The 24,143-nt window shown below is 43.9% G+C and overlaps 1 pseudogene; it reads right to left on the reverse strand.

Annotated features, from left to right (window-relative positions):
• LOC111952686 (lysine-specific demethylase 4B-like) overlaps positions 1-24,143 on the reverse strand; it is a 78,899-nt pseudogene that overhangs the window by 7,131 nt on the left and 47,625 nt on the right.

Below are 24,143 nucleotides of genomic sequence, written 5' to 3' on the forward strand. Positions count from 1 at the left end.
CAAGAAATGTAAAAGTTTCTTCAAGTACAATCGCAAAACCCATCAAGCGCTATGATGAAACTGGCTCACATGAGGACCGCCACAGGAAAGGAAGACCCAGAGTTACCTCTGCTGCAGAGGATAAGTTCATTAGAGTTGCCAGCCTCAGAAATTGCAGCCCAAATAAATGCTTCAGAGTTCAAGTAACAGACACATCAACTGTTCAGAGGAGACTGTGTGAATCAGGCCTTCATTGTCAAATTGTTGTGAAGAAACCACTACTGAAGGACACCAATAAGAAGAAGAGACTTGCTTGGGCCAAGAAATATGAGCAATGGAAATTAGACCGGTGGAAATCTGTCCTTTGGTCTGATGAGTCCAAATTTGAGAATTTTGGTTCCAACTGCTGGCCTTTGTGAGACACAGAGTAGGTGAACAGATGATCTCTGCATGTGGAGGCCAGGTCATCTGTGGAGGCCAGATGACCTGGCCTCCACAATCACCCGACCTCAACCCAATTGAARATGATCTCTGCATGTGTGGTTCCCACTGTGAAGCATGGAGGAGGAGGTGTGATGGTGGTTTGCTGGTGACACTGGTATTTATTTAGAATTCAAGGCACACTGAACCAGCATGGCTACCACAGCATTCTGCAGCGATACGCCATCCCATCTGGTTTGCGCTTAGTGGAACTATCATTTGTATTTCAACAAGACAATGACCCAACACATCTCCAGGCTGTGTAAGGGCTATTTGATCAAGAAGGAGAGTGATGGAGTGCTGCATCAGATGAGCAGGCCTCCACAATCACCCAACCTCAATTGAGATGGTTTGGGATGAGTTAGACCGCAGAGTGAAGGAAAAGCAGCCAACAAGTGCTCAGCTTGGGAACTTCTTCAAGACTGCTGGAAAAGCATTCCAGGTGAAGCTAGTTGAGAGAATACCAAGAGGGTACAAAGCTGTCATCAAGGCAAAGGGTGGCTACTTTGAAGAATCTCATATTTTGATTCGTTTAACACTTTTTTGGTTACTACACGCCATATGTAATATTTAATGTAGAAAATAGTAAAAATAAAAACCATTGAAAGAGTAGGTGTCAACTTTTGACTGGTACTGTATGTTGTACGTATGCATGCATGCATGCATGCATGCATGTATGTATGTACAGTGGCTTGCGAAAGTATTCACCCCCCTTGACATTTTCCTATTTTGTTGCCTTACAACCTGGAATTAAAATWGATTTTGGCGGGGATTTGTATCATTTGATTTACACAACATGCCTACCACTTTAAAGATGCAAAATATATTTTTTTGTGAAACAAAAACAAAGAAGAAATAAGACAGAAAAACAGAACTTGAGCTTGCATAACTATTCACCCTTATAAAGTCAATACTTTGTTGAGCCACCTTTTGCAGCAATTACAGCTGCAAGTCTCTTAGGATATGTTCTTTATAAGCTTGGCACATCTAGCCACTGGGATTTTTGCCTTTTCTTCAAGACAAAACTGCTCCAGCTCCTTCAAGTTGGATGGGTTCTGCTGGTGTACAGCAATCTTTAAGTCATACCACAGATTCTCAATTGGATTGAGGTCTAAGCTTTGACTAGGCCATTCCAAGACATGTAAATGTTTCCCCTTAAAACCACTCGAGTGTTGCTTTAGCATTATGCTTAGGGTCATTGTCCTGCTGGAAGGTGAACCTCCGTCCCAGTCTCAAGTCTCTGGAAGTCTGAAACAGGTTTCCCTCAAGCATTTCCCCGTATTTAGTGCCATACACCATTCCTTCAATTCTGAACAGTTTCCCAGTYCCTGCCGATGAAAAACATACCCACAGCATGATGCTGCCACCACCATGCTTCACTGGGGGGATGAGGTTTTCGGGGTGATGAGAGGTGTTGGGTTTGCGCCAGCCGTAGGGTTTTCCTTGATGGCCAAAAAGCTCAATTTTAGTCTCATCTGAACAGAGTACCTTCTTCCATGTGTTTGGGGAGTCCCCCACATACGTTTTGGCAAACACAAAACGTGTTTGCTTCTTTTTTTCTTTAAGACATGTCTTTTTTCTGGCCACTCTTCTGTAAAGCCCAGCTCTGTGGCGTGTACGGCTTAAAGTGGTCTTATGGACAGATACTCCAATCTCTGCTGTGGAGCTTTGCAGCTCCTTCAGGTTTATCTTTGGTCTCTTTGTTGCCTCTCTGATTAATGCCCTCCTTGCCTGGTCCGTGAGTTTTGGTGGGCGGCCCTCTCTTGGCAGGTTTGTTGAGGTGCCATATTCTTTCCATGTTTTAATAATGGATTTAGTGGTGCTCTGTGGGATGTTCAAAGTTTCTGATATTTTTTCATAACCCAACCCTGATCTGTAGTTCTCCACAACTTTGTCCCTGACCTGTTTGGAGAGCTCCTTGGTCTTCATGGTGCAATCTTCATGGAGATCATGTGACAAATAAAGTTCACCTGTGTGCAATCTAACTAATYMTGTRACTTCTGAAGGTAATTGGTTGCACCAGRTCTTATTTAGGGGSTTCATAGCAAAGGGGGTGAATACAWATGCATGTACCACTTTTCTGTTTTTTTATTTTTTAGAATTCTTTGAAACAAGTTATTYTTTTCATTTCACTTCACCAATTTGGACTATTTTGTGTATGTCCATTACATGAAATCCAAATAATAATCCATTTAAAGTTAGATTGTAATGCAACAAAATAGGAAAAACRCCAAGGGGGATGAATACTTTTGCAAGGCACTGTACATTCAGAATATAATTCTCAGATAAAAAGGAACCAAGTTGTACATTTACCAAAGATTCAAGAATCTTTGCTAGACAAGAAATCCAAGACATGGCATGATAATGATGAATAACACTAGTGTCCCCAACCTTATGGAGTAGCAGCCACTGTCATAGGAGCTCAATCGCAYAAGTGAATGAATCTTTGCAGATTTCACTCGTTGCTTTGAAAATACAGTATTTGTCAAATAAATACAAAAGTTATTTATTTGAGTTCATGTTGGAATTGCAGAAGCTTTTCTACATATACAGTGCATTCGGAAAGTATTCAGACCCCTTGACTTTTTCCTCATTTTGTTACAGCCTTATTCTAAAAGGGATTACATTGATGAGGGGAAAAACAATCTACACACAATACCCCATACTGACAAAGCAAAAACAGGTTTAGACATTTTTGCTAATTAATAAAAAACAAAATCACATTTACACAAGTATTCAGACCCTTTACTCTGTACTTTGTTGAAGCACCTTTCGCATCGATTACACCCTCGRGTCTTCTTGGGTATGATGCTACAAGCTTGGCACACCTGTATTTGGGGAGATTCTTCTCAACAGATAATCTCAAGCTCTGTCAGGTTGGATGGGGAGTGTCGCTGCACAGCTATTTTCAGGTCTCTCCAGAGATGTTCGATTGGGTTCAAGTCCGGGCTCTGGCTGGACCACTCAAGGATATTCAGACTTTTCCCGAAGCTACTCCTGCATTGTCTTGCCTGTGTGTTTAGGGTCATTGTCCTGTTGGAAGGCTAACCATTGCCCTAGTCGGAGGTCCTGAGCGCTCTGGAGCAGGTTTTCATCAAGGATCTCCCTGTACTTTGCTCCGTTCATCTTTCCCTGTGAGTGAGAGGTGCTTCTGAGCACTCAGGGAGTAGGGAAAAACGGCCACTGGCAGCAAAAGGCATGGATTTGTTGGGGGTGCATTACAGCCACACAAAGGGGATGCCGCTGGGAAATGTGAGGCGTTATCATGTGCAAAGCTCATGCTTTTCAAATCATCATTAGAGTCGCATCATGCAGCCTTAAAATGTATAACAAATCTAAACATATAGCCCAACATTAGTAAAACAACTAAAGTTACATTAATAACGTTAAATTAATCATATAGGAGTACCTATTTCTTTGTTAACCGCTCAACACAGAATAGCTACATGTGAACACTCGCTCAAATCATTGAGAAAATATCCTTTCTATTTTATTCAGCTTTGGTCAATTGTATTCTTCATACTATAAAATACTATAAAATAATGCCATGGAATCTAACCAAATCTCATCTGCTCAATGAACTAGTGTAGCCCACAGCCATATGGCATAGCATAACATAAGAGTACGCTATTCTGTTCTTCTGAAATAGACTACATTGTCTTCATATCATGCTTCTTTAGACCTGTCTAAAATAAATAATGGATTCATTGTGAAGGTGTAGGCTATATAACAAGGATTTATTAGATATTTTAAAATGTAGACGTTCCAAAGGTCTGCATCAGTGGCTTGTAGGAAGCCAGGCGACGCTAAATGTGTTTGTCAATTACCGTGAGAACGACAGTAATTTGCTTGACAATCACCGGCTGACGATATTTCGTGGCCGCCACAGTCCTATTTCCTATTTCCTCCAGACGTGACGCTTGGCATTCAGGCCAAAGAGTTCAATCTTGGTTTCATCAGACCAGAGAATCTTGTTTCTCATGGTCGGAGATTCTTTAGGTGCCTTTTTGGCAAACTCCAAGCGGCTGTCATGTGCCTTTTACTGAGGAGTGGCTTCCATCTGGCCACTCTACCATGAAGGCCTGATTGGGGGAGTGGTGGAGTGCTGCAGAGATGTTTGTCTAACTTTATTAGCCAGCTAATTTTCACAGCATAAACTCAATGATTTGATCAGTTAAGTTGACTGTTGCTCAACATTTCTCTGGCTAGCTAACGGAGAATTAATTCCAGCTAGCAAGATATTTAACAACGCTAACAAYGCTTGTTCCACCACACTTTCTCCCTCACCTCAAACTTTCCAAATGCCAGTAGTTTTTTGGTTACAGCTCATGAAGTACGCTTCATCACCTTCTCACCCCGGTCTCCGCGGTCAGGCTTCTCGCCTACCTCTTCGTTATCGTTCAGGGGAGGCGCTGCTGTAACTGGCAAACTGCCTTTCCACTCTCCTGCTGTCTTGGTACCTTATAGACAGGTGTGCCTTTTCAAATCTTGTCCAAACAATTGAATTTAACACAAGTGGACTCCAATCAAGTTGTAGAAATGTAAATAAGGGATATTCTTTTTAATACATTTGCAAACATTTCTAAAAAACGTTTCTCACCGTCAACAATATGGGTTATTGTGTGTAGATCGATGAGAAAGAAAATACATTTAATCCATTTCAGAATAAGGCTGTAACGTAAGAAAATATGGAAAAAGGGAAAGGTCTGAATACTTTCCAAATGCACTGTACATAGTACAGACCCCTAGTAGACCTCTAGTACAGATAGAAGGCTTCATCAGAAAATCATACAGCTTAACAGTGCAGCTAATACTTATCTTGATATCATACATCATTACTATACAGATTATTATTTTGCTGCTGTTTAACGTTGCATGTAGAAATGTGGCGAATAGACAGAATTTTTCATTCTACATGCCAGAGAAGCATGCATGTTCTGCATAACCTATGAATACCTGAACATTATACAATGTTGTGCCCCTACTGTACCTTGTGATTGGTCTTCTTATGCTTGTGGCAGGTGACAGACACCACGTAGGGCCAATCGGCTGGCTTCATGAGCACACCGGCGATGTGGGCGCAGGTGACGTGGAAGGAGGTGGAGCAGTTGTCGTGGGAACACTGGATACACGCGCCACACATCTGCTTGGTGTTCTTGTGGCAGTACACACACTTCTGCAACACCAGAGAGGTGTGGTAGAATCAACACATTAGATTAGTCTGTGTCTAAAGGCAATATCACTTTTCTATACACTATTGTCAGATAAAAAAACAAAAATTTCAGGAGTAGGTTTGTAAAAATCAGTTGGTTAACTTTGAGATATTTGATACAGTATGAACAGTTTACTCGTTGCAGTGTTTCCCCTATATGCATTAGCAGCGGCGTTGCTCCCTCTGCATCAATCCATCTCATTCTCTGTCGGTCCTTCTTCAGTTGTTTTAATCTTCCTTCCGCCCACCTCTCCTTCACTTTCAATTAGATTTTTCTAACTCCTCTCTCTATTTCTCACCATCCCTCCTTTCCTTTTCCCTACTCTTTCAACCCCTTCCTGCAGGTCTCTCCRCCTCAAAGCCCTCCATAGGGCCCTRGCTCTGAGGTATGTCAGCGGCCCCACAGTCTCCCGATTTTAATATTCCACTGGCCAGAATCACGAGATGGACTCCACAGACGGAACGAACCAAAGGGTAGCACGGGGGAGAGATTTATTTATCTGTTTGCTAATTTCCCTTTTTTCCTTCAGACATTGCCGGCTGGGGTAAAGCCATTACATAACATTTCCTCCAAGTTTTTTTGTTTCAATTGTAAAGTAAACTTTATAAAAAATTAAAACAAACGCGGCAGACAGAATTCTCAAAAATGTTAGGGTTGGGGCCAAACATTCTAGAAAGTTTTTTGTAGCTAAGGAGCATAAATTGGAGTAGAAGTGCTCACCAGTCTCTGCACTAATGAATGAATCGACGCAAAGTGTCCCATTCGACTTGGGATATATAGTGACTATTTTACATGAGGAAAAACTAAAAAAGGTACCGTGGTGTTCTTTGAGGGTTTGTGCTGCGTTCCWATTAGTTTAAACCCTTCCATGTATCCCAGAACTTTTAAAAAGGAGGACAGACTCTGAATCACTTTTCTGAATAAAAGCAAATATCAACGGGTTAGGACAAAACATGTACCACAGAGACAGGCCCAGTCATCCAATCATTAAGAGGGTGGGACGATTTTTCACAGCCTTTGGAAACGCGGCTTTGACAGCGGGTGGATGTAAATTATTCAAAAGACAGTCCTCACTTCCTTTCATAGATTACAACAGTACTTGTAGATTTGTGACAATGCCACTGCAAAGGCTGTGCAATTGACTCTGAAGTCTATTTGGATTAAGCGAGGGATAAAAGTAGGGAAGAAAGCAGTTTGTTCAGCAGCGCGGCAGCGATGGGAAATTGCCTCCTGCCAGCAGGATCAATGCAGATCATTTAGCGCAGTGAGAAATTACTCCTGATTTATTCAGACAGTTTTGCATCTATTATTCACCAAAGTTCTCCTGCTCCTCGGACCGCAAACACACAATCCATCCAGGAGGAGGAGAGGGACAGAACAGATGGAGGGTAGAAAACGGAGTGACAGRGAGAGAGAGGGAGAGAGAGAGGACAGACGATAGAACGAGCGATAGAGAATGAGCACGAGAGAGCGAGACGGAGAATGAGAAAGCGAGAAGAGACACCAAGAAGGAGAAAGGAGAGAGAGAAGAGGTACACTCAGAACCAATAAAGTCAAGCAGCAGACACTAACTGAGGAGTCCATAAACACAAACAACTTCTGGCAAAATGTAAATAAATAAAAATCKAAACGAGGAATTAGCGATACAAAATGGTGACATATGGACAGCCCATTTTAACACACTACAACACCATTCAAATGGATGCAAACGCAGAACAATGCCAAATTCATGAGAAGTTGAATGGCGCAATAAAGGACAATCAAAATCCATTGGACTCCTCAATTCCTGACCAGGAGCTCTAATAAGAAACTTCAGGCCTGACKGCATCCTAAATGAGATGCTCGAATTCACTAGTGCGAAATGGCTATATTAAAACGGTTTAATTTGATACTGAGTGTAGGTTACTTCCTTGACATCAAGGACACATAACCCCAATCTTTAAGAACGGAGACAAATTTGACCCTAACAATTAGAGGCATTTGTGTAAACAGTAACCTGGAAATTATTATAGTAGTATTATAAATGTAAGAGTTGTAAAATGTCTTTAAAAACACCGTGTCTTGAGTAAAAGCCAAATTGGATTTATACCAAAACATCGCACGACCGATCATACAGTCGGAAGTTTACATACACCGTAGCCAAATACATTTAAACTCAGTTTCTCACAATTCCTGACATTTAATACTAGTAAAAATTCCCTGTTTTAGGTCAGTTAGGATCACCACTTTATTTTAAGAATGTGAAATGTCAGAATAATATGTCAGATTTATTTCTTTCATCACATTCCCAGTGGGTCAGAAGTTTACATACACTCAATTAGTATTTCGTAGCATTGCCTTTAAAATGTTTAACTTGGGTCAAATGTTTCAGGTAGCCTTCCACAAGCTTCCCACAATAAGTTGGGTGAATTTTGGCCCATTCCTCCTGACAGAGCTGGTGTAACTGAGTCAGGTTTGTAGGCCTCCTTGCTCACCCACAAATTTTCCATAGGATTTGAGGTCAGGGCTTCGTGATGGCCACTCCAATACCTTGACTTTGTTGTCCTTATCCATTTTGCCACAACTTTGGGAGTATGCTTGGGGTCATTGTCCATTCGGAAGACCCATTTGCGACCAAGCTTTAACGTCTTGAGATGTTGCGTCAATATATCCACAATTTTCCTACCTCATGATGCCATCTATTTTGTGAAGTGCACCAGTCCCTCCTGCAGCAAAGCACCCCCACAACATGATGCTGCCACCCCCGTGCTTCACAGTTGGGATGGTGTTCTTCGGCTTGCAAGCCTCCCCCTTTTTCCACCAAACATGACAATGGTCATTATGGCCAAACAGTTCTATTTTTGTTTCATCAGACCAGAGGACATTTCTCCAAAGGTATGATCTTTGTCCCCTGTCTCTTATACACATCTAGATGTGTATAAGAGACAGAAACAGACCAGAGGACATTTCTCCAAAGGTATGATCTTTGTCCCCATGTGCAGTTGCAAACCGTAGTCTGGCTTTTTTATGGCGGTTTTAGAGCAGTGGCTTCTTCCTTGCTGAGTGGCCTTTCAGGTTATGTCGATATAGGACTCGTTTTACTGTACGGTACTTTTGTACCCGTTTTCTCCAGCATCTTYACAAGGTCCTTTGCTGTTGTTCTGGGATTGATTTGCACTTTTCCCATCAGAGTACGTTCATCTCTAGGAGACAAAATGTGACTCCTTCCTGAGCGGTATGACGGCTGCATGGTCCCATGTTGTTTATACTTGCGTACTATTGTTTGTACAGATGAACGTGGTATCTTCAGGCGTTTGGAAATTGCTCCCAAGGATGAACCAGATTTATTTTGATTTTCCCATGATGTAAGCATGGTAGGCCTTGAAGGTAGGCCTTGAAATACATCCACAGGTACACCTCCAATTGACTGATGTCAATGATGTCAATTAGCCTATCAGAACTTCTAAAGCCATGACATTATTTTCTGGAACTTTCCAAGCTGTTTAAAGGCACAGTCAACTTAGTGTATGTAAACTTCTGACCCACTGGAATTGTGATACAGTGAAATAATCTGTCTGTAAACAATTGTTGGAAAAATTACTTGTCATGCACAAAGTAGTAGAGTCCTAACCGACTTGCCAAAAGTATAGTTTGTTAACAAGACATATGTGGAGTGGTTGAAAAACGAGTTAATGACTCCAAYCTAAGGGTATCAATGTATACTGGCAATACATGCAGCAACCCTTCGCCAGGGTTGCAATCTGAGCCCTGCACTCTTCAATATTTACATCAACGAATTGGCCACTATTCTAGAAAAATCCTCAGCCSCTGGTGTTAGTCTTCACAAGTCAGATGTTAAATGTCTGCTCTTCGCAGATAACCTGTGCCTGCTGTCACTCACAGCAGAGCCTGGACCTGCTGGAGCAGTACTGCCAGACCTGGGCCCTGGCCATAAACCCCAAAAAGACTAAAACAATGATTTTCCAGAGAAGATCCAGATCTCAGGGAATTAGATCAAAGTTCTCAATTGGTACAACATATATAGAGTACTGCACTCACTACAATTACTTAGGTTTAAAAATAAACTCAACTGGATACCTACACGAGTCAGTGAATGAACTGAGAGAGATGCACTGAGGGCATTCTATGCCATTAAAAAACSAATTCAATGTGTCATAGAGAGAGAGAAGTGACCAAGGAAAGTGAGACAGTGAGAGAGAAAGAGGGAGAATGAGATATGGGAGTGGGAGAAGATAGGTAAGCATGTGATGGAAAGAGTGTGACACCAGGGAGAGTAGTTACAGTTTAGGAGCATGTTAGGGGTGCATAGGCCTAATCCTAGCCAATCCAGCCTCCTGGCTGGCATTTTGAGGCTCCTCAATACAAGGGAGGTCAAAAGGTTTTTGTGTGTCTGGCTGAAATGGCTGTGTTAATGCGTCGACAATATATAAAACAACACAAAAAAACAATGGACCAGGGCGCTGTTCATTGGGGAAAACATTTTAAAAGGATTCACAMAAAAAACATGTGTTTCTTATTGGACAACTCCAGGTAGTCCCTCGGCATTAGTTATTTTGTCTACTGTTTGGTATGTAATAAACATGACCCAGTGAGTTTGCCTCCCTCCCTCTCCACTCACCAGACTCTTCCTGCTATCGGGGATGGCGCTGATGTCCACCGGCTCCCTTGCGATGGCGTTGACGAAGCGAGCCTCCGCCACGGCGATGGCACAGATCACATGGACCCACCTGGTAGAGAGGAGAGGACACACAAATCGACGTGCGCCCCCGACTGTTCTCAACACCTAGGGTCACGATGCCAGTATCAAGTCGGGCTATGATGATGATAGAATGTTTTTTCGGGGGGGGGGGAAATAGTCCCAGTGTCGCCCAGAGTCTCGTGTTTATTTCTGAGCTACACACTATGATACTGGTATGGTGACAACACTACACACAGTGAATGTCATAAGTAATGCATTTTAAAGTAACATAGCGGTATTCCAGTGGTATTAAGAAGGTAGGAAAGGCCACTGACCGGTTGTCTGTGGTCATCTTCAGAGCCCCTCCCCGTAAGTTACACAGACAGCAGTCCTGTGAGAACACAAACACAGAGGTCAGGATGTGGGTAGGCAGTGGGCACAGACCCGGGGGGATTCACAAAATGTGCGACTTAAGATATCCTCAGCCAAAATGAATGACAGACTTGAGTTATTTTAGATTCATTCGGACTATTCTGAGGAAGTGTGTACTGGCTTCAAAATTCTCAAAATTGACAAACGGTACTATTGCTGCATTTTCATCTTTTTTAAGGGAAGGTCCCTACTGTTGACCAATCACAGACGAAAGGACGTACTGTTGACCAATCACAGACGAAAGGACGTACTGTTGACCAATCACAGACGAAAGGACGTACTGTTTCAGAGTGACCGATGTTCCCACATATACGTTTCCAAAACGTTGAACAGATGGTCAATAGAGAAAGCCCAGCGGTTTCAGTCTGTAGGAACTTGTTTCAGGTGAAGGCATTGTGTTGAGTGAGGGACTCACCGCTGTCCAGGCGAGCGCTGTACATCGCGAACACATCCAGGACTGATTGTGTACCGTGTCCAGACTAACACCATAACAACCTGGAGAGAGAGAGAGAGAGGAGAGAAGTRAAGAGAGAGGAGAAGTGAAGAGGGAGGAGAGAGAGGAGAATGTAACTTAACTAGGCAAGTCAGTTAAGAACAAGATAAAATAAATCAACAGATAAAATGAATCTTCTGGTCTGCCTTCTACACTTAGTGGTACTGAATCTACTGAGCCATGGGAAAAGGACTCCATTAATGAAAGCACATCCTCCATTCTCATACAAAAATATCTTCTTAAAAATCCTCACATCTACATGTCATTGGTTGTTCTGCAGTAGTCCCTTATTAGGCACCAAAATATATTATTTATTTCATAGCATTTACATCAACTACGCACAACCTTCCATTTTATTGCATGACATAAGTATTTGATCACCTACCAACCAACCAAGAATTCTGGCTCTCACAGACCTGTTAGTTTTTCTTTAAGAAGCCCTCCTGTTCTCCACTCATTACCTGTATTAACTGCACCTGTTTGAACTCGTTACCTGTATAAAAGACACCTGTCCACACTCAATCAAACAGACTCCAACCTCTCCACAATGGCCAAGACCAGATAGCTGTGTAAGGACATCAGGGATACAATTGTAGACCTGCACAAGGCTGGGATGGGCTACAGGACAATAGGCAAGCAGCTTGGTGAGAAGGCAACAACTGTTGGTGCAATTATTAGAAAATGGAAGAAGTTCAAGATGACGGTCAATCAACCTCCGGTTGGGCTCCATGCAAGATCTCACTGTGGGGCATCAATGATCATGAGGAAGGTGAGGGATCAGCCCAGAACTACACGGCAGGACCTGGTCAATGACCTGAAGAGAGCTGGGACCACAGTCTCAAAGAAAACCATTAGTATACACACTACGCCGTCATGGATTAAAATCCTGCAGCGCACGCAAGGTCCCCTGCTCAAGCCAGCGCATGTCCAGGCCGTCTGAAGTTTGCAATGACCATCTGGATGATCCAGAGGAGAATGGGAGAAGGTCATGTGGTCTGATGAGAAAAATAGAGCTTTTTGGTCTAAACTCCACTCCTGTGTTTGGAGGAGAAGGATGAGTACACCCAAGAACACCATCCCAACCGTGAAGCATGGAGGTGGAACCTCATTCTTTGGGGATGCTTTTCTGCAAAGGGGACAGGACGACTGCACCGTATTGAGGGGTGGATGGAGGCAGTATGCGAGATCTGGCAACAACCTCTTCCCTCAGTAAGAGCATTGAAGATGGGTCGTGGCTGGGTCTTCCAGCATGACAACGACCCGAAACACACAGCCAGGGCAACTAAGGAGTGGCTCCGTAAGAAGCATCTCAAGGTCCTGGAGTGGCCTAGCCAGTCTCCAGACCTGAACCCAATAGAAAATCTTTGGAAGGAGCTGAAAGTCCGTATTGCCCAGCGACCGCCCCTAAACCTGAAGGATCTGGAGAAAGTCTGTATGGAGGAGTGGGCCAAAATCCTGCTGCAGTGTGTGCAAACCTGGTCAAGAACTACAGGAAACGTTGATCTCTGTAATTGCAACAAAGGTTTCTGTACCAAATTTACTTCTGCTTTTCTGATGTATCAAATACTTATGTCATGCAATAAAATGCAAATTAATTACTTAAAATTATACAATGTAATTTTCTGGATTTTGTTTTAGATTCCGCCTCTCACAGTTGAAGTGTACCTATGATAAAAATTACAGACCTCTACATGCTTTGTAAGTAGGAAAACCTGCAAATTCGGCAGTGATCAAATACTTCTTCTCCCCACTGTATATATATTTTTACACCTATTTATATTTATTTAACTAGGCAAGTCAGTTTAGAACATATTCTTATTTTCAATGACCTTACAGTTAACTAGTCCAACGCTCTAACCACCTGATTACATTGCACTCCACGAGGAGCCTGCCTGTTACGCGAATGCAGTAGAAGCCAAGGTAAGTTGCTAGCTAGCATAACTATCTTATAAAAAACAATCATCATATAATCACTAGTTAACATGGTTGATGATATTACTAGTTTATTCTAGCGTGTCCTGCGTTGCATATATGATGCTGTGCGTATCGTTGCTCCAATGTGTACCTAACACATAAACATCAATGCCTTTCTTAAAATCAATACACAGAGTATATATTTTTTTAAACCTGCATATTTAGCTAAAAGAAATCCAGGTTCAGGCAATATTAACAGGTGAAATTGTGTCACTTCTCTTGCGTTCATTGCACGCAGAGTCAGTGTATATGCAACAGTTTGGGCCGCCTAATTTGCCAGAATTTTACGTAATTATGCATAACATTTGAAGGTTGTGCAATGTAACAGGAATATTTTGACTTATGGATGCCACCCGTTAGATAAATACGGAACGGTTCCGTATTTCACTGAAAGAATAAACGTCTTGTTTCGAGATGATAGTTTCCGGATTCGACCATATTAATGACCTAAGGCTCGTATTTCTGTATGTTATTATGTTATAACTAAGTCTTGATTTGTAGAGCAGTCTGACTGAGCAGTGGTAGGCAGCAGCAGGCTCGTAAGCATTCATTCAAACAGCATTTTGTGCGTTTTGCCAGAAGCTCTTTGCTGTGCTTTAAGCCTTTCAAATCCCGAGATTAGGCTGTTGTACCGATGTGAAATGGCTAGCTAGTTAGCGGGGTGCGCCGCTAATAGCGTTTCAACGTCACTCGCTCTGAGATTTGGAGTAGTTTCCCTTGCTCTGATGGGTAACGGCTGCTTCGAGGATGGCTGTTGTCGATGTGTTCCTGGTTCGAGCCCAGGTAGGAGCGAGAGAGAGGGACAGAAGCTATACTGTTACACTGGCAATACTAAAGTGCCTATAGAACATCCAATAGTCAAAGGTTAATGAAATACCAAATGGTATAGAGAGAAATAGTCCTATAATTCTATAATAACTACAAACCAAAACTCCTTACCTGGGAATATTGAAGACTCATGTTAAAACGGAGCACGCTCCTTTCATATGTTCTTCAATGGTTCTGAAGCAAGGGAACCTTAACGTTCTTTCTACATGGCACATTATTGCATCTTTTCCTTCTTCTCCACCACTTTCGGTTTTTGCTATATTTAATCCAGAACTTGAACATGTTTCATTATTATTGAAGGCTAAATTCGCTTTATTTATGTTTATATTAAGCTTAATATAAGTGTTCATTCAGTAACTTGTAATTGTCAACAAACAAAATTTTATTTTAATAATCAAATAAAAATAACAAAATCGGCGATAGATCGTATCGGTCTTTTTTTGGTCTCGCCGATAATTGGTATCCGAAAAATCATAAATCGTCAACCTTCTACTCTAGAGACAGCCGGAGCGGTAGAGATTTACTTCTAATGATCGGTACGAAACGCAACTACATTCTTACTCCTGAGGTGTTGCACTCGACAACTACTGTGTTATTATTATTTGACCATGCTGGTCCATTATGAACATTTGACATCTGGCCATGTATATATTTTAATCTCCACCAGGCACGCCAGAAGAGGACTGGCACCCTCAAAGCCTGGTTCTCTCTAGGTTTGGGGGGGAGAGGAGAGAGTGGGGGGAGGAGAGAGAGAGAGTGGGGGGGAGAGAGCGAGAGTGGGGTGAGAGTCGGGGGGGAGAGAGGAGAGTGGGGGGGGGGAAGAGGAGAGTCGGGGGGGGAGAGAGAGGAGAGTGGGGGGGGGGAGGAGGAGAGCGTGGGGGCAGGGAGGGAGAGAGGAGCAGTGGGGGAGAGGAAGCTGCGGGGGGGAGAGAGGAGAGTGTGGCGGGAGAGGACGAGGAGGGGGGGAGAGAGGAGAGTGGGAGGGGGAGAGAGGCAGAGTGGGGGGGGGGAGAGGAGGAGTGGGGGGGGGAGGAGGGAGGTGGGGGGGGGAGAGAGCAGGAGAGTGGGGGGGTCCGGTGAGAGGAGAGAGTGGGGCGGGGGTGAGAGAAGAGCTAGTGGGGGGGGGAGAGGCACGAGAGTCGGGGGGGGGGTGGAGAGAGGAGTGGGGGGCGGCGAGTGGAGGAGTAGGTCGGGGGGGGGGGTGGAGGAGAGAGGTGGGGGGTGGGGGGGCGGTGAGGAGAGGAGTGGGGGGGGGGGGGGTGAGAGGAGAGGATTTTGTTCTGGACTCTCAGCCCATGGTCTTCTCACCCTCCTCACGTGCGGACCTAGGGATACAAAGAGATGCTGTTGGTGATAGGCTTGGTGAGTTGGTCTCCCGCATGTCAGTACCTGACTCTGCTGACCTCGCAGCTGGTGAGGGCAACGTAGCCCCGGCCAGCGGGGGCGGCCGCCGAACAGGTCAGACAGCTGCTGGGAGAGTGTGTGTGTAACATGGTAAGATCTACTGTAATTCAACGTCAACAAAGCTGGGGAAATAGTTCCAGATTTGGAGTAATTGTGTCTGGCAGTAAAGCCCACATAATTTTTCATGGTTCAAAGAAGAACTGAGATTTTTTGAGGGGGATCTGAAAATCGCAAATTAATTGCTACAGTGACAGATACTTGGAATCAATAATACTTCTCACTGTCTTATGATATGGATTTCTGTTGGTTTGCAGCCAGTTTTGCAAGCCAGATATTCCACACCCGAATACTGGATGTACTGGTTTAAATGAAAATAAAAATGCACGTGGCTTCTAATGCAAAGTATTCACAAAGACACGTTCTGACCAGTATTCCAGACGTGGGTCACTTAGCTGGCTGCACAGTCACACCTAAGTAACTCCCTGTGTGTCGCCAAGCTAATACATGCTTGTTAATGACGTTTGCCCTAGGGTCTAGGTTTATGACAGTTCAGGACAATACCTCTTTCTCCCCTGGTTTCCCTCTCCCTACTGCCATAAACTGATGTGACATCACAGAAACCCCTTTGGTAAACATAGAGATTCCTGAGTCCTCAGAGAGTGGGGGAGAATGAACTATATCTGGTAATTCCGACCAACCTGAACATATAAGCCGGTTGGTACTTAAGGTATATTATGTCAGTTCGGTTGCCCTCTGGAACACTTCATCACTCCAATGTGATAGAATGACCAAACTTACTGTTGGGAAAGTCACTAAACGTCAGGAGTATCGGAATTACACATGGATTGTTTAAATTCATAATAAGTTTGGAATAAATTGAAATTATTGGTTAAGAGATTAAATATGTATATTTAGCTCCAATATGAAGAGATTTGGATTTTCATAAATTTTGGGCTTGCGCTCACTAGGGGCCCGCCCTGTGAAGAGGCATGGGGTTAAACTTTTCAGACACACCCCGTCTCCCTCCCACTACTAAAAACGCCATTGACCAAAAAATATAATTCCCGGGTACATTTAGGATGACGACTCGATGTGTCAGCAATGGTTCACGATAATAACTACAGAACTAAGACCAACATCAGGCATGGGACTTTGGTTGTAAATGGTATTAACTTTGAACTCGTATTCACTCACAGAAGTGATACCTCACTAGCGTTTAGGTAGCAAACACTGTGCTACAAACGCAGGTTAGGAGGACAGTCAGGATATCCCGTCTATACACATCGTACGCTACTCCAACGGATCCAGTGACACACCAGGAGACATTCCTCTCAAGGACAGAGGACTCGGCCGTTGGCGAGTACGTCGTCTCATCTCACCAACCTTACTGAAGCGCAGTCAGCGAGGTAAATATTGTCTATACGCATTTTCTTTTTCAAGGGCGCGGTAATTTAGAATGCATAAGATACTGTATTTGCGATAACACAGCTTCGCCTATGTTCCAGTCTCCCGCTCTTTCACTAAAACCCAGCCCCCCCCTTTCCTTTGTGTAACAAGCTGTCATGTCTATTCCGCCCGCTAGGGACGTTTGCCTTTATGACGGCAAGTTTGTGATTCAAGTTATGATTTAATTGGATATGTGTGATTCTGTGTGATTAGTTAGGTATTTAGTAAATAAATAATTAAACCCAATTTTGTATTGCTGATTCAACTTGTTAGCCAGGATTCTTGCAGATAACCAAGGATTTACCACTTTCAGATGAGACTGAATAAAATGACGATTAATGTGACTGCTATGGACGTAAAATATTACTAAATCTTTAAGAGTTTATTCGGAAGATAACAGCTCTATAAATATTATTTCGTGGTGTCCCTCTCTAGTTAATTACGTTTACATGATTAGCTCAATCAGGTAATATTAATTACGGATAAATTATTTTATAGAATAGCATGTCAAAGCAATTAATCTGGCATAGTCAAAGACACGACAATGTGTAGACTTTACCGTGAAATGCTTCCTCACGAGCCCCTTTCCCAACAACGCAGTTAAAAAGTAACAAAAATGTGCTAAAGATTTATAAATAAATAGTTACACAATAAAATAACAACAAGGCTTTATACACAACGAGTACCAGTACCGAGTCAATGTGCAATGGTACAAGGTAGTGTAGTTGAGGTAACATGTACATGAAGGGTCAAAGTGACCGGGCAATCAGGAGAGATAATAAAGTAGAAGCAGTGTGAAAGTGTCTATATGTGAGTGTGTGACGTCAATATGCATGTGTGTGTTTTGTGTGTGTGTGAGCGTATGTAGTGTGTGCGTTGAAAAGGCATTGGTGAGTTGGTCTCCAACATTTCGCTACACTCGCATTAACATCTGCTAACCATGTGTATGTGACAAATAACATTTTATTTGATTCGTTGGAGTGTCAGTGTAGCGTATGTGTATATATATGTGTATAGTCGGTACAAAAAAAACTAGCAAAGGGTGGGGGGGGTCAATGCAAATAGTCCAAGTAGATATTTGATTATAAGACTGTTCGGCAGTCTCGCGACTTGGGGGTGGAAGCTGTTCGGCAGTCTCGCGACTTGGGGGTGGAAGCTGTTCAGGACCCTTTTGGTCCCAGAGTTGGTGCTCCGGTATCTCTTGCCATGCGTTAGCAGAGAGAACAATCTATGATTTGGGTGTCTGGAGTCTGACCATTTTTAAGGCTTTCCTCTGACTGGTATGAAGGACGGCAGGGAGCCCGGCCCCAGTGATGTACTGGGCCAGATGCACTACCCTCTGTAGAGCCTTATGGTGGGATGCCAAATAGTTGCCATACCAAGCAGTGATGCAGCCAGTCAAGATGCTCTCAATCAAGCGTAGCGGAAGTGTTGTTGCCTACTCGTTAGAAAGTCCAGGATCCAGTTGCAGAGGGAGGTGTTTAGTCCCACGGTCCTTAGCTTAGTGATGAACTTGGAGGACACTATGGTGTTGAACACTGAGTTGTAGTCAATGAACAGCATTCTCACGTAGTGTTCTTTTTGTCCAGGTGGGAAAGGGAAGTGTGGAGTGCAATAGATAGAGATTGCATCATCTGTGGATCTGTTGGGGCGGTATGCCAATTGGACTGGGTCCAGGGTCTCTGGGATGATGGTGTTGATGTGAGCCATGACCAGCCTTTCAAAGCATTACACGGCTACAAATGTGAGTGCTAAGGGGCAATGGTCATTTAGACAGGTTACATTGGCGTTCTTAGGCACAGGGACTATGGTGGTCTGCTTGAAACATGTAGGTATTATAGACTGGGTGAGGGAGAGTTTGAAAATGTCAGTGAAGATACTGGTCAGCCCTGTGGCCTTGTGAATGTTAACCTGTTTAAAGGTTTTACTGATATCGGCTACGGAGAGCTGTTCTCCTGCATGGTTCACTGTTGCTTGCCTCAAAACGAACATAGAAGGTATTTAGCTCGTCTGGTAGGCTCGAGTCACTGGGCAGCTCTCGGCTGGGTTTCCCTTTGTAATCCGTAATAGGTTTGCAAGCCGTGCCACATCTACACCGGCTCTGACGCTCATCAGTAGGATTCGATCTTAGTCCTGTATTGACGCTTTGCCTGTTTGATGGTTCATCGGACGGCATAGCTGGATTTCTTATTAGTGTCCCGCTCCTTGAAAGTGGCAGCCTGAGCCTTTAGCTCAGTTTTGATGTTGCCTGTAATCCATGGCTTCTGGTTGGGATATGTACGTATGGTCACTGTGGGGACGACGTCATCGATGCACTTATTAATGAAGCTGGTGACTGATTTGTTAAACTTCGATGCCATCAGATGATTCCCGGAAGATATTCCAGTCTGTGTTAGCAAAACAGACCTGTAGCTTAGCGTCCGCTTCATCTGACCATTTCCACATTGAGTGCGTCACTAGTACTTCCTGCTTGAGTTTTTGCTTGTAAGCAGGAATCAGGAGGATAGAGTTATGGTCAGATTTGCCAAATGGAGGGCGAGGGAGAGCTTTGTATGAGTGTCTGTGTGGAGTAAAGGTGAATTGTAGTTGTTTTGTCTCTAGTTGCACAGATGATATGTTGGTAGAAATGAAGTAAAATGGATTTCAGTTTTCCTGCATTAAAATAACCGGCCACTAGGACCGCAGCCTCTGGATAAGCATTTTCTTGCTTATGGCCCTGTACAGCTGGTTGAGTGTGGTCTTAGTGCCAGCTTCAGTTTGTGGTGGTAAATAGACAGCTACGAAAAATATAAATAAATTCTTGGTAAATAGTATGGTCTAYAGCTTATCATGAGGTATTCTAAGTCAGGCGAGCAGAACCTYGAGACTTCCTTATTAATATAGAGATTGTGCACCAGCTGTTAACAAAAGACACTGCCGTTCTGTTCTGCTTATGTATAGAAATAAACAGCTAGATGTATATTTTCCATGTCCTTGTTCAGCCATGACTCAGAGAAACATAGGATATTACAGTTCTTCAGACCACGCTGATAGGATAGTGTCGAACGGCGCTTGTCCAGTTTATTTTCCAGTGATTGCACGTTCGCCAATAGAACAGAGGGTAGAAGCGGTTGATCCACTCGCCGTCGTAGTCTCGTCATGTATCCCCGCACGCTGGCTTTTAATGCTGACTCTTCCTTTTTTACGAGTGTCAGAGATTTGGGCCTGGTCCAGGTTGAGCAGTATGTCCTTCGCCGCAGGCTTATTGAAATCGAGGTTAGTGACCACTGTTCGCCATTCTAGTCTAACCGCTCCCTGTGTGTTGCATGCTAACCCCTCCCCACCATACAGAGGCTAGCCTAATTGGCTACGCAGCCTAGGCTGGGCGAGTAGAGAAAGAGGCGCAAAACTACTTCCTTTATCTCTTTTTGGGCAAGGGAACAGTTTTGGGAGACACCGGCACAACAATCCTGGGAAGTTCAGGGTGAGCGGCAGTAAATTAGCTAGAACAATTTGATTGGCATTTTGATCCTTGTGGAGAGAAAAATCCCCGCTTTGGGCCCAAGGGGGTGAAAATACATAATGGGAATTTAGATAAATACGCCGTGCAAACACTACAGACCATTAGCTTTGTGAATAAAAACCAGACAGGAGAACAAACACAGTAAATATCCTCTTAGGTAAACATGGAGGGAGACTTGACTGACTGGTATTGACTGGCTGGTACAGAATGGGAAGAACACAGTAAATATCCTCTTAGGTAAACATGGAGGGAGATTGACTGACTTGGTATTGACTGGCTGGTACAGAATGGGAAGAACACAGTAATATTCCTCTTAGGTAAACATGGAGGGAGACTTGACTGGCTGGTACAGGATGGGGAGAACACAGTAAATATCCTCTTAGGTAACACGGAGGGAGACTTGACTTGGCTGTGGTACAGACTGGGAGAAACACCGTAAAATATCCTCTTAGGTAAACATGGAGGGAGACTTGACTGGCTGGTACAGACTGGGGAGAACACACAGTAAATATCCTCTTTGGTAAAACACGGAGGAGACCTTGACTGGCTGGTATTCTGTACAGACTGGGGAGAACACAGTAAATATCCTCTTAGGTAAACATGGAGGGAGACTTGACTGGCTGGTAAGACTGGGGAAGAACACATGTAAATAATCCTCTTGGTAAACACGGAGGAGATTGACTGGCTGGATTGACTGGCTGGTACAGACTGGGGAGAACACAGTAAATATCCTCTTAGGTAAACACGGAGGGAGACTTGAATGGCTGGTACAGACTGGCTGCCTGGAACTGATTGTTTGTTTGGTGAGGGCCTGGTTGAAAATATAGACTGTTTTTGTCTGGCTAGTAGTTGACTAAAGTAAACATATTATTTTGTCTGCGCTGGTGCTGATCTATAGAAGACAATGCAATTGTTTTGACTGACTGATCTATAGAAGACAATGCATTGTTCTTGACCGACTGATAAAACAGACTGCCTGGCTTTCTACCCATCTATCCGTCCATCTGCCTGCCTGCCTGTATTAGTCAATATCATGTGTCTATCTTTCTTGTGGCCTACTTACTGGAGTGGACCTGCAGGCTGGGCAGGAGGAGCAGAGTCAGCGGGCTGGTGCAGTCTCTCCCGTGTGGGAGTTGGAGGGCAGCGCTCCGTGTTGTCCGGCCCGGCGCTGAAGCACATCTCTGGGACCAGCGGGTGGGTGCGGCTGCCGCAGCGGGGAGTGTGAGGGTGGTTGGGGGGAACTGGGGCTGTCGGATGGGTACAGAGAGTCCTTTCTGGGGATGGAGGAACAGAGGAAGAGGTTACATATATTCTGGGGCTGGATGAAACAGGGGAAGGAGATTACAATATATTGGGGCTGGATGAAACAGGGGAAGAGGTTACATATATTCTGGGGCTGGATGAAACAGGGAAGGAGGTTACATATATTCTGGGGCTGGATGAAACAGGGGAAGGAGGTTACATATATTCTGGGGCTGGATGAAACAGGGGAAGGAGGTTACATATATTCTGGGCTGGATGAAACAGAGGAAGGAGGTTACATATATTCTGGGGCTGGATGAAACAGGAAGGGGTTACATATATTCTGGGCTGGATGAAACAGGGGAAGAGGTTACATATATTCTGGGGCTGGATGAAAAGGGGAGAGGTTACATATATTCTGGGGCTGGATGAAACAGGGAAGGAGGTTACATATATTCTGGGGCTGGATGAAACAGGGGAAGAGATAACATACAGTGGGGAGAACAAGTATTTGATACACCTGCCGATTTTGCAGGTTTTCCTACTTACAAAGCATGTAAGAGGTCTGTCATTTTTATCATAGGTACACTTCAACTGTGAGAGATGGAATCTAAAACAAAAATCCAGGAAAATCACATTGGTATGATTTTTTAAGTAATTAATTTGCATTTTTATTGCATGACATAAGTATTTGATCACCTACCAACCAGTAAGAATTCCGGCTCTCACAGACCTGTTAGTTTTTTCTTTAAGAACCCTCCTGTTCTCCACTCATTACCTGTATTAACTGGCACCTGTTTGAACTCGTTACCTGTATAAAAGACACCTGTCCACACACTCAATTCAAACAGACTCCAACCTCTCCACAATGGCCAAGCACCAGAGAGCTGTGTAAGGACATCAGGGATAAATTGTAGACCTGTACCAAGGCTGGGATGGGCTACAGGACAATAGTCAAGCAGCTTGGTGAGAGGCACACAACTGTTGCGCACAATTATTAGAAAATGGAAGAAGTTAAAAGATGACGGTCCAATCACCCTCGGTCTGGGGCTCCATGCAAAGATCTCACCTCGTGGGGCATCAATGATCATGAGGAATGTGAGGATCAGCCCAGAACTACACGGCAGGCACTGGTCAATGAACCTGAAGAAGAGCTGGGACCCACCAGTCTCAAAGAAAACCATTTGTAACACACTACGCCGTCATGGATTAAAATCCTGCAGCGCACGCAAGGTCCCCCTGCTCAAGCCAGCAGCATGTTCCCTGGCCCGTCTGAAGTTTGCCCAATGACCATCTGGATGATCCAGAGGAGGAATGGGAGAAGTCATGTGTCTGATGAGACAAAAATAGAGCTTTTTGGTCTAAACTCCAACTCGCCGTGTTTGGAGGAAGAAGAAGATGAGTACAACCCCAAGAACACCATCCCAACCGTGAAGCATGGAGGTGGAAACATCATTCTTTGGGGATGCTTTCTGCAAAGGGGTACAGGACGACTGCACCGTCTTGAGGAGAGGAGGATGGGGGCCATGTATCGCGAGATCTTGACCAACAACCTCCTTCCCCTCAGTAAGAGCATTGAAGATGGGTCGTGGCTGGGTCCTTCCAGCATGAAACGACCCGAAACACACAGCCAGGGCAACTAAGGAGTGGCTCCGTAAGAAGCATCTCAAGGTCCTGGAGTGGCCTAGCCAGTCTCCAGACCTGAACCCAATAGAAAATCTTTGGGGGAGCCGAAAGTCCGTATTGCCCAACGACAGCCCCGGAAACCTGAAGGATCTGGAGAAGGTCTGTATGGAGAGGTGGGCCAAAAATCCCTGCTGCAATTGTGTGTGCAAACCTGGTCAAGAACTACAGGAAATGTATGATCTCTGTAATTGCAAACTAAGGTTTCTGTACAAAATATTAAGTTTCTGCTTTTCTGATGTATCAAATACTTATGTCATGCAATAAAATGCCATTAGATTACTTAAAAATCAGTACAATGTGATTTTCTGGATTTTGTTTTAGATTCCTTCTCTCACAGTTGAAGTGTCCTATGATAAATTCAGACCTCTACATCTTTGTAAAGTAGGAAAACTGCAAATTGTCAGTGTATCAAAATACTTGGTTTCCCATGTATATTCTGGGGCTGGATGAAACAGGGGAAGGAAGGTTACATATATTCTGGGGCTGATGAAACAGGGGAAGGAAGGTTACAATATATTCTGGGGCTGGATGAAACAGGGGGAAGGGGTTACATATATTCTGGGGCTGTCGACTCGAAACAGGGAAAGAGTTTACGATATATTCTTGGGCTTGATGAAACAGGGGAAGGTTACATATATTTCTGGGGCTGGAATGAACACAGGGGAAGAGGTTACATATATTCTGGGGCTGGAATGAAAACGGGGGAAAGGGGTTACATATATTCTGGGGCTGGATGAAACAGAGGAAGGAGGTTACATATATCGTGGGCTGGATGAAACAGGGGAA

This window comes from Salvelinus sp. IW2-2015, linkage group LG26, assembly GCF_002910315.2.
Source record: "Salvelinus sp. IW2-2015 linkage group LG26, ASM291031v2, whole genome shotgun sequence".
Lineage (NCBI taxonomy): Eukaryota > Metazoa > Chordata > Actinopteri > Salmoniformes > Salmonidae > Salvelinus > Salvelinus sp. IW2-2015.